The 13,536-nt window shown below is 47.4% G+C and overlaps 2 non-coding genes across 2 annotated transcripts; one reads left to right on the plus strand and one right to left on the minus strand.

Annotated features, from left to right (window-relative positions):
- Window positions 1-6,484: 6,484 nt before the first annotated feature.
- On the plus strand, window positions 6,485-6,557 carry TRNAV-CAC (transfer RNA valine (anticodon CAC)). Its single transcript has one exon. It is a non-coding gene; the product is annotated as a tRNA-Val (tRNA).
- A 4,066-nt stretch (window positions 6,558-10,623) lies between these two features.
- Window positions 10,624-10,695, minus strand: TRNAE-UUC (transfer RNA glutamic acid (anticodon UUC)). The gene has a single exon. It is a non-coding gene; the product is annotated as a tRNA-Glu (tRNA).
- Between the last annotated feature and the right edge of the window lie 2,841 nt (window positions 10,696-13,536).

Below are 13,536 nucleotides of genomic sequence, written 5' to 3' on the forward strand. Positions count from 1 at the left end.
AGATAGAGCTCGCTGTCTGAGTAGTTCTGCAGGGGCCCAAAGACTGCCAACATTTTATTTTATTTTATTTTATTTTTTTTGAGACAGAGTCTCACTTTATTGCCCAGGCTAGAGTGAGTGCCCTGGCGTCAGCCTAGCTCACAGCAACCTCAAACTCCTGGCTCAAGCAATCCTCCTGCCTCAGCCTCCCAAGTAGCTGGGACTACAGGCATGCGCCACCATGCCCGGCTAATTTTTTGTATATATATATTAGTTGGCCAATTAATTTCTTTCTATTTATAGTAGAGACGGGGTCTCGCTCTTGCTCAGGCTGGTTTCGAACTCCTGACCTCGAGCAATCCGCCCGTCTCGGCCTCCCAGAGAGCTAGGGTTACAGGCGTGAGCCACCGCGCCCGGCCGACTGCCAACATTTTAAAATAAGCACACGACTGTCCTTCAACCTTCCAGTTAAACAGCCAAACACGCTAACCAGTTGCGCCACAGAGACAAACATGCAGACTCCTTCTCAGCTGTTTTATCAAATGAGTACTTACAAACTCCCCATCCTTCTGTCTTCAGGGTTCTCCTTCCAGGACGACTGGGCAACTTTCAAAGGCTCAGAAAACTAAAGAACCTCATAGATCATCTCTTGCAGACCCAGACCAGATTCTCAGAGGAATGGGCCCGCGTTCCCTTGGCTCTTTTGTTGAATCTCATGAGTAAAAAGTGAGCTTTATGGCTTTTATACATTAAACCTGGTTCTTGGAATTTATCTCTCTGTCATCTCTCTTTCTACCTATCTCATTTATATGTGGTCAATAATTTCCTCCCATCAGTAACATCAGTCTGGAAAGTTTGGGTTTTGGTTTAGTGAAATAAACTTCTTTATTGATGAACTTGGTTGGTAGTTGGCAGAGATCCATCCTCTGTTACAGTTTGTGATAGATGACAAACAACTCTGGCCAGTAGGAGAGCCTCCAAGTCAGTACCCGTGTGCTATTGACATGCGTACATCTACATCAGGTTTTGGGCACTTCATTGCTTTACAGCACCGCTGAATTTTCCAGGACCTTTTTATTCCTTCCACATTCAGACCTGGAATTAGCCATTTCTCAAAATTCCTCATTCATTCTAGTGGATGATGATCTTTAGAAACCAATATCTGGGTGTCCATTGTGCTCACTGCTGTATCATTGCCTCTCAGCAATAAAAACATCAAAAGGTCATACAGATATCTCTCATTCTGAACCATTACCATAACGCACAGTTCTTTCTTCCTTTCCCAATGACATATTTTATTTCCATTCTCTCACAATGAGAACACTGATTACCACAGTATCATCATATTTACTCATTCGTTCTGTCTTACGATGAACTCAAAGGAGATTCAGAATTGCTCCACAGTAAAATTACCACCCCCAAACGTCAATTAAAGTACGGTACATGGTTTCTTTGCACTCCCTAAAGAGTATTCCACTAAGGATGGGTAGGTAGAGCATTGCTTTTAAAAATTACCAGAGTTAGCCAGGTGTAGTGGCATATGCCTGTAGTCCTCGATACTTAGGAGGCTGAGGAGGGAGGATGGCTTCAGCCCAGGAGTTCAAGGTTTCAGTGAGCTATGATTGTACCATGTGACAGAGTAAGACCCTGTCTCATAAAAAAAAAAAAAATACCACAGGGACATTCATCTCCAGTTATAGTGTAAAAAGTTGCAAGAGAGGATCACTCCTACCCTAACCATGAGAAGAATCTCAATAAACAAAAAATAACAGTTTTTTAATCACCAGAGTGGTTAGGATGCAAAGAAACTAAAATGAACTGAATTTCAGGAAGTGACAAATCCATTTTACCAAAGAAGAGATCCATGGCTGTTTGTATCTCATTTGAACTGGTCAGAGTGGGAGTCTACAATATATGTGAATAAAGTGAAGTTATCCAAGTCTTTCACAAATTTGTAAGGGTAACATGTCCGTAACTGGGATGGATTAGAATCACAAGGAGCCCTAGTCACAAATCTAGTGAGTACTCACCCATGAACTTTAGCCCACAGTTGGACTCAATTGTGTTCCCCTCAAATTAAAATATTGAAGCCACAACCCCCAATTAGCTGTGAATATTGACTGTATTTGGAGATAGGGCCTTTAAAGAGGCAATGAAGTTAAATGAGGATGTTGAGGTGGGTTCTAGTCCAATCTGACTGGTGTTCTCATAAGAAGAGGACATTAGGACATACACAGGAAAATACCAGCGATGTGCCTTGCACAGAAAAAAGGCCATGTGATGACACAGCAAGAAGGTGGCCACATGCAAGCCAAGGAGAGAGGCCTCGGGAGAAACTAAACCCACCAACACCTTGATCTTGGACTTCTATCCTCCAGAATTGTTGGAAAATAAATTTCTGTTATTTAAATCACCCATTTTCTGATTTTTTGTTTTTATGGCAACCCTAGCACACTCATATAGGTATCCACAAATTCAGGGTAGTACACTGAAAGCTGGAAGTATTGCAAGAATACCGTATCTGTGTGTGTGTGTGTGTGTGTGTGTGTGTGTGTCTGGGGGGAGATAGAGAGAGACAGAGACAGAGACAGAGAGAGAGAGAGAGACAACTGTCAGGGGTCAAGGTGGTCATAATACGAGAAGCCAAACTGAAAGTAACAGTCAAGACTTTATGCATTTGCCATGATAGTATAAGAAGAGGCTCAACAGAATGGGTGCCAGCTCTTTCAGTGTTCCATTTTTTTCTTGGAATGGCACCAAACAAGAGTCAGATGTATCAGTGAAAATGGGTGGGATATGTCACTGCCATGGAAGCCTTGAAAAAAGACTCCAGCCATTTTATGGATCCAGGGGCCACAGGGAGAGAGAGAGGTATGCATTAGGAATAGGAAAATACTAAGTGCTGAGTCAGGGTTGATAAAAGTGTCTTTAAGTCCCCTGATAAGATCATCTCCTCAGAGGCATCTGAGCAGTATTTCAGCTAAGTCTGCCCCCTCCTGCCCCACCCTATAAAGAATCCTCTGAATAGAGGCCCCAGGGGAAGGGACCTTAGTCCTTAACTCAACTACCTCCAGAGACTGCAAAGCACTGGCTAGTCACCAAATGTGGCAGGAGAGGGGAGGGCAGCTTCCCTTTATTAGGTCTACCTGGTAAAGCCTTTAATTGCCTATGGTGGGGCCTGAAAAATCACACATAGGATTTTGGCCAGGAGCTGGACTCAGACTGAATAAAATCCCTTCCCTTGTAGTCACTTCCCAGAGTGCAAATCAGCAGCCTGGCAAATGGTGGGGATCAAAAAATTTGCTGTGGGAGATAACCCTGGAATCTTGTCCAAATATAAGGCAGATACTTTTCCCAAGTGCTGAGCAGAAGACCACCGACGGCACAGGACAGGGCAGATGAGCTGAGAGATCACCCCCAGGCAACAGGGCTTTCCCTGAGTGCCTATCTTTGGACTGCTAAAGACTTAGTCGGGCAGGATTGCAGAGAACAAAACCACTAGAAACTTAGGGTCTTCACCGAGTACACTTCAGTAGCCCTCCAAAGGCTGGGTAGGGGTGAGGATAGTAAATATGAAATATATCCTTCTGAGGCACAATGGGACTTTACCTTGAACCCAAAATCATCCACTGCAGCCTAGAAGCAGGGAAGCAGGGTGAAAAAAAGCATCATTGAAAGCTCATAGCAGGGATAGAGAGCAAAGGGAATTCTATGAGTCAAAAAGCTAACAGCCAGGTATAAAAGCAAAAGAAAGCTGGCGTCTGGGCTGTATTGTATAAAGAAATGTCCATAGTCTCACTGATGCTGAGATCCCAATCCCTAATGAAGGAAAAGTTGTACTCATATTCCCAAATATCTGAAGCCAGTGGTAGACTGCATCTAATTTAGATGTAACAAAACCTACACCCAGCTCAAGTACAGATTAGGTTGGCTCAAGGCTCCAAACTACAGGCCTGAAAGAAAAATAAGCAAGTCTATATTTGGAAGTAAATATTATTTCCTTCAATTTCTACTGTTCTTTTGCACACACTGTCTGACATATATTAAAAATTATTAGATGCCTAATTGAACAAAAAAGAGGCACATAATCAAGAGAAAATAGAGTCCATAAGAGTAGAACCCCAGATGAGGTAGATGTTGGACTATATTAAACAAGGACTTACAGAATACAGTCTTGAAAAGCAAAAAAGGTAAATGTGTGGCCAAAAGAGAAATGGAAACTGAAAGAGAACAAAATGGAAGTTCTGGAAATAACACATGTAATATGAGAAATGAATAATGCACTCAATGGGACTAACAAGAGCCTTTGCATAGTGGAGAAAAGAAAGATAGCTGCAGGTTTCACCCTTTTGTCCCAGTTGAAAATCTTCCTGCCCCACAAGAGCTTCCACACCAAGGTAGCCACCACCTGCAGACCTCAAAGTTGGATCAGGTGGAGGTGGAGTTGTCCCAGCAGTGTGACTTGGTTTTGATGGAAGCTCCCAGCTTTAGGCAGACTTATTAGCATGCAGAGGTGAAGAAAATCAGAGGAATTGCAAAATCTCTATGTATGAATGGGGGAGGAGATCAGCAGGAATAAATCACTTAAGAGTAAGGAGCAATCAAGGGAAGGATAAAAGAATAGAATGGAAACCTATTGGATGACTCTGCAGGGAATGGCCTCTGGGTGGATGGGATCACTACTGATTAGGTTAAGAGCCAAGCCTGCTGATGGGGAGCACAACCAAAGCATTTAACCCTCTAACTCTCAGTTTCATGGGATGATTGCTAAAGGTTGGTTCTAGCAGCTTCTGGAAGCCCAGGAGCCTGAGCATAAATATCCTATAAATTGGCACCTTTTGCCCTACAGTGGAAACCTGGCCAGGAACAGGATAGCAAATCCAGGTACTGGTTCTCTGGAGAATCCACTGACCTGAACCTATGGAAAGTTCATTTCTTCAGTGGTTGATGCAATCTCTTTGTCCTCCCATTGCTTGGTGCCTGGAGAACCATTTTCTCCCAAACTAGAGATGGCCACTAGCTCTTCTTGCAAAAAGGTGTTCAGGGCTAAATATACTCCAATTGCTCCAGAAAATCTGTGTGACATCTGAACTTTTCTTCTCTGATGCCTCTGGTGAGTCCCTGGTAAAGGCCAAGTCTTGAAGGATCCTTCTTTTACTCTCTTGTGTCTTACAGAGACATAGAGCAAATAAGTGAAAGTTTATTCCAAGATTTCTCCCCTTTATTACACTCTTTAGCGCACCTTTGGTCATGGAAGGAGGCCAGGCCAGTGCAAAACAATTTGACTACATTTGAGGTGGACACAAGACACTTACTCCTCTATCCTTTAAGGTTTTTTGCCCTCTACCTTTGTATAAGAATCATATTGTCACTCTTTTTGTTTATGGTTAGCCAGATACAGATTTGTACTACTCTCAATATTTAAACCTTTTTCTGTCTGATCCACTGCTATAACTTACTAGGGTGCAGTTTCATACAAAATCTGAGAAGACCTGCATGCATTATAATTAGCAGTATTTTTTTTTTATTTCAGAACATACATGGGTACAAATGTTTTGGTTGCATGAATTGCTTTTGTACAGTTTGAGTCAAAGTTATAAGTGTACCCATCACTCACATATTGTGCATTGTACACGTTAGGTGTGAATTTACCCATTCCCTCCTCCCCTCTCCTAACTGTTTGGTTTCCATTGAGTTTTACTTCTATATGTGGATATGAGTGTTGATCAATTAGTTCTAATTTAGTAGTGAGTCCAAATGGTGTTTGTTTTTCCATTCTCGTGATACTTCACTTAGAATAATGGTCTCCAGTTTCTTTCCTTCAGGTTGTTAACAAAAGGCAACCGTTTTTTTTAATAACTTAGTAGTACTCCATGGCATACATGTACCACATTTTATTAATCCACTCATGTATTGATGGACACTTGGGTTGATTCCACATCTTTAGATTGTGAATTGTACTACAATACATATTCAGGTGCAAGTGCGTTTTTGATAAAATGACCTTTTTTCTTTGGGTAAATCGCCAAGAGTGTGGTTTGCTGGATCATATGGTAGGTCTACTTTTAGTTCTTTGAGGTATCTCCGTACTATCCTTAGATATTGTACCAGTTTGCAGTCCCACTGACAGTGCATAAGCACTCAAAAGCTGCCACCTCGTGTAGCTTCTGGGAGCCGGAGAGTCAGCCTCGGGAGCTTGCACAGTGGCACTTAGTTCTGGATCTGGAACCTGCGTGAGACGTGGGATTCCCTAGCCAGATTGTGGTCCCCAGGGTCTTGGCCTTGGGTGTAGGCCCGGAATCTTAAGCCCAGACCTATTGGAGCTACGTCGTCTCTGTTCTAGGGATCGCTGGTGTTACCAGGGATCTTTTTTGCTTGAATTTTGAAATACAATTTTTGAAAAATTGCTTGAATTTTGGATTTCTTATGTTGGACACTATAATAACTGTGAATCACAGATGTTAAGCTTTCCAGATTTACACTCCATACCACACATCCACATGTGGTTTCTGTAGTGTAGTGGTTATCACGTTCGCCTCACACGCGAAAGGTCCCCGGTTCGAAACCGGGCAGAAACACTGTCATTTTCCTGAATACCAGTCCTTTCTCAATGGGTGCTGGGGCGGAGGAAGGGTCACTTCGACTGGGCTCCTGTGCTGAGTGTAAAGTAGGGAGGCAGATGCGTAACTGTATGCTTAAGTAGCAAGAAATACAAATGAAATTGCCATTACTGCCACCCAGCCGATATACTACCTACCAATCCACACCTCATTTTTGGCCTTCTGAGAGGAGGCCACAGTTGTCACCGGCTCCCACGAAGGGAGGTGAGGGCACACGACAATGACGTCTTCAGGAGACCAGGAAAAATCCCTTAAGTGATTATGTCCCTGAAAGCTCAGGAAGTATTTCAGGGGGTCCTGGGTGGCTTCCCTCCAGCCCGGAGCACAGTTGCAGAACAGGTTCATTCACCTGAGAGAAAACCAACCTAAATCCGCTTCCGGATCTCAAGCTGAGGCTATGTAGAGTCAACCTTCCACAGCCACACCAATTAAAAGTGTATATTTTTTATATTAGAATTGCACACGATCTTCTACCCTAAATGATCTCCGGAAAACTGTGAGGGTCCAAACCACCGTCCGGAGGTTCAGGCAACCAACAATTTTAACAGCTGCGATTCCCGCTGTGGGCGCACGATCCCGGAAGGCGCTCACCGCTGGCCCGCCCTTCTCTGCTTTGTCCCTGCGCGTTGGCAGCTCTGCCTCGACGGGTCTGGGGCCGCTGCGCCCAGCGCTGGCTGTGCCCTCTGTTCTCTGGAGGGAGAGCTTAGGCAGCCTGGTGCCACAGGGCGCCGCTCGGACCCGCCGAGTGGCCACCACCGGTGTAGCTGCAGGCCAAGCGCCCGCATCCTCAGGATCCGCCCTTTACCCAGGCGCAAGGCCCAACCCTCTCCCCACAGCTTCCTGCCAGCGGTACTCGGGCTTTTACCCACAGCCTCGTCCTTCCTTGGTCCCTACAGCCATGGCCTCTAAAGAGTCACCACCTTGCAGCTATCTGTCCCGCTGCAGAGCTGCGCTGCTTCCTGGAGGTTTAGTTTCTGCCCAAGGCCCAGCACTGATGTCAGGGATCAGCAGTGACTTCATGATTCTCTGCCTGGACTTCAAGGACTCTTGGATCCACCAAGAGTGTAAGGGAATGTGACCAGGTTATTAGTTCTAAACGTTCCTTTCTACACGCAGAACCGCCCCAGAACACACCTCCCACGCTGGGGGGGGGGGTTGCTGCACCCCAGGCCAAGCACTGATTACTGCAGTATCACAGCCCCGCCCCCAAGCCAGCCAAGTCTATAAGTAGACAAAGTCATTAGCATCTTTTATTCCCCCCCAAAAACGCCAAGGGAATTTTTCTTTTCCTCATTTCCTCAGCTGACAGAAGCCCTGCTCCTGGCTGCTGAATCTCTGCATAGACCAGGCTTACCTGAGTAAAAAATACTCCAGCAGAGGTAATAAATGAGGTTATGTTGACAGTGAGAAAAGAAGAAAAGTAACTACATGCTTTGGCCATAAACTGAACCTAGGGAAGAGGGAAAAAAATCACTAAAGTTTCTAGTTTGAAAAATCCTGCATGGCCTATAATACACCCACTACTTCTAGGTCTCATTAGGTCCAGGGTTCATTTTCCAGATGCCCTTACAGAAATACAAACTGATCCAGCCTGAATGCAATTGCCCAGCTGTTTTCAGTTAACTGAGCCCCCTCTTTTCTGGAGTTCTGTCTGGGATGGAAGAGAATGCCAGCTTGGACCCAGATTTTCAAGGTATACATTCCAGCTGAGCTCCAAAAGCCAAAACCATACCTATTCTATGCAGTTGTGCAACCAAAGGTCTCCATGCTCCCAAGGTAGCTCTAAGACTTGATTACTAAGAATTCCCCTAAAGAATAAGTGCTATAATGCCCTCTAGGCTGCTTCTCAGAGGGACCTAGAAAACTGACTTGGTGTGAATTGAGCTATGTTGTAAGTGGGGAAAGGAAGGAAGGAAGGAAGGAAGGAAGGAAGGAAGGAAGGAAGGAAGGGAGGGAGGGAGGGAGGGAGGGAGGAAACTGACTTGGTGGACTTGAAAAGCCATATTGCCAGCAGAGCCACACAGTCACACGTTTTGGCATTTGTTTCCCAATTTTTGTGGATAGCCAGAGGTTCACACTGACTCAAGTAAGTGTCCATGCCTCAAAGCCAACACAAATCTAGCTCCTACTGAGTCAAAGACTTTTCCTATTGGTTGGACACTTCAAGTTTTCTTTCAACACATCTTCTGGCCTCTGTGGCATCAATGACCAAGGAAGAAAGGCTTGCCACTCATTATTACATACATTGACTGGTGTGGTCCAGATGCCTTCAGGCCAGCCCCAATTGAGATAATTAGGAACCAACCCCATTAGGACCATGCAAACATTTGGAATTTTGTCTTTTTTGGGGGGCAGGTGTAGAGTCTTACTCTGTTGCCCCAGGCTAGAGTGCAGTGCAATTATCATAGCTCACTGCAACCTCAAACTCCTGGTGTCAACTGATCCTTCTCCCTCAGCCTCCTGAGTAGCCAGGGCTATAAGCATGTACCACCACACCCAGCTAATTTTTTCTGGTAGAGATGAACATCTATCTTATCTTGGTCTGGCTGGTCTCAAAATTCTGACCTAAAATGATCCTCCAGGCTTGGCCTCCCAGAGTACTAGGATTACAGGTGTGAGTGGAATTTTTGTCTTTAGGAGTAAGAAGGGGGAAAGGGGTCGTGCAAACTCTGTTGCAGAATTTTAGCAGTATTTTTCCACATTTGGGAAGTAAACTAATGCAGCTATTCTGAACATCAGTCTGAGTGAGAGTAGCTCATGTCTGCTTGTTCATGAGGTTCAGTGAGAGTACCAAGGAAGTGACCTCAAAATTCGGAGGAGGAGGAGGGCAGCAAAGGACCTCTGGTGTCCTTATGCAAGTCTGTGGAGAACCCAGGTGCCCACCGGCACAAAGACCCCAGACGAGTTTCCCCCATGTGGGGAGATCACAGGGGTCAGCACATCCCGAGTGCAGTGGACTAGCCTTGCCTAGGGAGTACCACCTTCGTGTCTATGGTCCACCTCTCTCCCTCCTGCCCCTCGGCCCTGTCCCTTGTCCCTGGTCCCTGCCAGCAGTGCATGCCCTACTGGCACAGCACAGCCTCCTATTCCCCCCACCGTCTACTCAGGGTCGCCATTCTTCCAAACTGGCTCTTTGCCAAAGCATCCCACGGGACAGTCCCCCACATGACAACCCACCATCTGCCTAACCAGACGCCTTTCAGCAGCGGCTGCAGACCAGCAGCCACCACACCATCCCATCTCCGTGTTTCTACCTGCTGCCTCTGTCAAGTCAGTCCGAGTCTCCTCCCTGACTCTCGCCCTCCTCTCGACTTACAGTGGACGCAGGATTTATCCCAACATCTGTTGGGAGTATTGAATGGAAAAGGGAAAACCTGGGCATGTGCTTGGTAGAGTTGAAATTGTGGGAACTGACTGTGATGCCATTGTTTTGACGTTCCCGCACTGATTTTCACACCGACCTTCCGCTTATGGGCCTGGTACTAGCTTTCCATTTGTGCAAACATCACACGCTGCCTCTGTTGGGTCAGTGAAGGTCACCTCCCTGTTGCCGCTCTCTCTACAAGGGGGACAGCCCTCAAGGACCTTACCCGCCGCTCACCCCCTCCCACCCTCGCGGGAATCGCCTCCAGTCACCTCTGCCCAAGGCCCTGACAAGCACTTTACCTAGAAAAGGAGCCGAGGAGGCTCAGCTGACCGGCCCGTTTCCAGGGTGCGGCTCCAACGCCACGAGTTGGCTTGGCCTCTGTTGGTCATTGGGAACTCAGGCGGCGGCAAGAAGCGTGGGGATCTCGGGTGGGCTCCACGTGGGTCGGCATCCGCGCGCGGTTAAGCGTGTGCAAGACGCTCAGGAGCTCTGCAATGTCACTTGTGCGGTTGACGACCGACGACGCAGATCTAAGCAAGTCCTGTGCGTCCTGAGAAGCAGCCCAGCATTGCTTGGCATCCTTGGCGAGAGGTTGGCACTGGGTGCGGCGGCTCCCTGCACGTGGGCCTTGGAGGGTGCGGGATGGTGCAAAAGGAGTTCCCTGACCGGGAATCGAACCCGGGCCGCGGCGGTGAAAGCGCCGAATCCTAGCCACTAGACCACCAGGGACTGCGTAAAGTCAAGTCTCATACGCTCTTTCGGGAATGACTCCTTTCCTGAGCCCAGAAACGTTTGGGCCTTGTGGAGGTCCCCGACGCTCCAGGAGTCGTTTCATAGGGCCGTTCCTTCCCTGCGGAGCATCTGCCGGGCCCCCCAGGGCCACAGTCCCGGCCCGAGTTACCTCGTCCGACTGCCCTACAGCTGCCTCTTAGCGAGGCGCAGCGCGGAGACTCGCGGGCCGGGCGGTGGGCGAGGTTGCGGGGAGGGCGGAAGCGGGCAGCGCCGGGGTGGGGGGCGAACACCGAGAACCCCGGCGCGGCCAACGTCGGGCAGCACGCGGACGGCGGATGGAAAACACTCGAGGAGAGCTCTGGGGCCTTCACCTGTCGCCCACCTTCCCCACAACCTGCTGCACCTGCCGCCTCCCGTCTTAGTCCAGGGCAACTCCATCCTCCCGACGCTCGGCCCCAAATCCGAGAGTTCTGTCTGACGCCGGGGTTTTCTTCACATCCAATATCCAGCTAGTCGGGAACTCGTGATTTCTCGCCGGTCAAGTGTGTGCACAGTGACCCACACCGGGTTTCTCAGCCTCGAGGCCTCGACAGCACTGATATGTTGGATCGGATAATTCGTTGCGGGGAGGGCGCCTCCCGTGGATGAGAAGATGCTTAGCGACATCCGTCGCCTCTGCTGACTAGGCGCCAGGAGACAACTCTCCCCTCCCCCATCTCTCTGGGCTGTGGCCGTCAAAAATGTTTCCACACCTTGCCTAGTGTCGCCGCAGGGGGGGGAAGGAGGAGGGGAGAGCAAATCCGCCCCCATCGAGATCCATCGGTGTGCACGCAGTCCTGCTCTCTGAGCTTGTGCAGGTGACTCTCGGGATGAAGGCTCAGGGGCCATCCTACTCGAGGTCCTCCTCAGCCAGACTCCCTTCCCCGCTAGGTTAGACGTTAGGATTTGAGACTTTTAATCTCGAGATTGGGAATTTCTGCCTTTAGGTCAATTCTCTGGTTCCGTCCCCGATTTCAGTCTCTTTTGAGCCTTGTCCAGAGGCGCCACCCAGACAGGCAGAGGGGCTGGGATCGCTCAACCAGGCTCCTCTCGCCCCTTCTGGAACTTGACGCCCGTTGGGTTCAGCCTGCACAGGAGCTTTAGGGGCCAGGACTTTTGGCTCCCGGGGTGCGGGGCCGGGGCGGGGGCGCAGTGCAGGGTGAAGAAAGGCCTTTGACTGCGGTGCCCGACTCGGGCGCCCGACCTCCAAGCACGCACGCTCGTTCCTGGCTCCCACCGTCCCTCTCGCCCGCAGTCACCTCCTGGGTCAGCCTGAGCTCCGGAGACGCCCATGCCTGGAGGGACACGTAGGGGAACCGGCCTAGGAGAGATTGCATGGACCAGGATGAACCCTAGGAGCGTGGCTTTGTGGTTACTCACAGGAATTCTCAGCAGCCTGGGAGGAGCAGCAAAGAAAACAAACAGAAGAAATTATCAAGGCTTGGTATCAGCAAAGAAGATACATGAAATATGTGTAGATCAAACATACCTGTGAAACATGAGCACACCTCAGATTACTAAGAACTGCACTCACAGATGTTTTGGTTTAAACAGTTTGCCACAGAATGAACAGAAGTATGTTTGTGTAAAACTGAAGTATGATGGAAAGTAAAACTTTATATTATTCTAGTGCTCAAAGAGTCATTATGGGAGTAAATTTCATGATTTATTAGCAGTTGTAAATATAGTGCCTGTTACATACTTTATGCACAGTACTTATTTTTTTTGAGACAGAGTCTTACTCCTCTGTCCCCTGGCTAGAGTGCAATGGCATCATCATAGTTTATTGCAACCTGAAACTCCTGGGCTCAAGTGATCCTCCTGCTTCAGCTTCCTGAGTAGCTGGGACTACAAGTGCGCACCACTATTCCCTGCTAATTTTTTTATATTATGTAGAGACGGGGGTCTCACTGTTGCTCAGGCTGGTCTCAAGTTAAAAGTTAAAGGTATTACAAGCTAAAGGATGACCATAAAAAAATAAATAAATAAATAAAAAAATAAATAAAAAAAAAGTTAAAGGTAGAAAGCATTTCGAGGATGCTTTGGGACTTGGTGGTAGGCAAAGATTTACTAATCGGGACACAGGAAAAATATGTATAAAAGAAAGACATGATAAATTAGACTTTGTCAGCATTAACCATATCTTCTCATCACAAGACGCCATTCAGCAAGTGAGAAAGCAAGCCACAGATAGGGAGAACGTATTCACAAAACATATGTGACCCCCAAGCTCTGTAATTATAATATATAACTGGCTCCTCCAACCTGGCAATAAAAAGCAAACCAAACAACCCGAGTTTGTTAGATGGGTGGGTAGAGTGTAGAAATTGTGAGTTGGGACTGTCTACAACACGAAAATTAAGAAGTGATAAACGTGGCGACATGGATATATCTGAACAGCGGAATGTGGCACGAAAATAAAAATGATAATGTACATCCATGCATGTGAATTTCAAGAAGAGAGAAGACTAACCTAAGGGCTAGTCCTCAGAGTAGCGAAGTAATCGAGGGAGGGTGGGCATGGCCTGTAAAGGGGTTCAAGGGAGCTCGGTGGGATGATGGCAGTTTTCTATAGCCTGACCTGTGTGTGTTCATGACATCTGTGAAAATTGCAGTAAAGATTTGTGCGTTTTACTATATGTGAAGCCAGCCTGGATAACTTCCAGTCAGCATACACGTTAGGGGAGGGGGGATGGAGACAAACCGATGTAGAGTATGACAGAGTTTTGAGTTCAAAGACGTTGAAAGCTTGTTGTGGTTCGGTATAAAATGACGTCTCCAAGTGAAATGTACCATGTG

This window comes from Microcebus murinus, chromosome 2, assembly GCF_040939455.1.
Source record: "Microcebus murinus isolate Inina chromosome 2, M.murinus_Inina_mat1.0, whole genome shotgun sequence".
NCBI classification, from domain to species: domain Eukaryota; kingdom Metazoa; phylum Chordata; class Mammalia; order Primates; family Cheirogaleidae; genus Microcebus; species Microcebus murinus.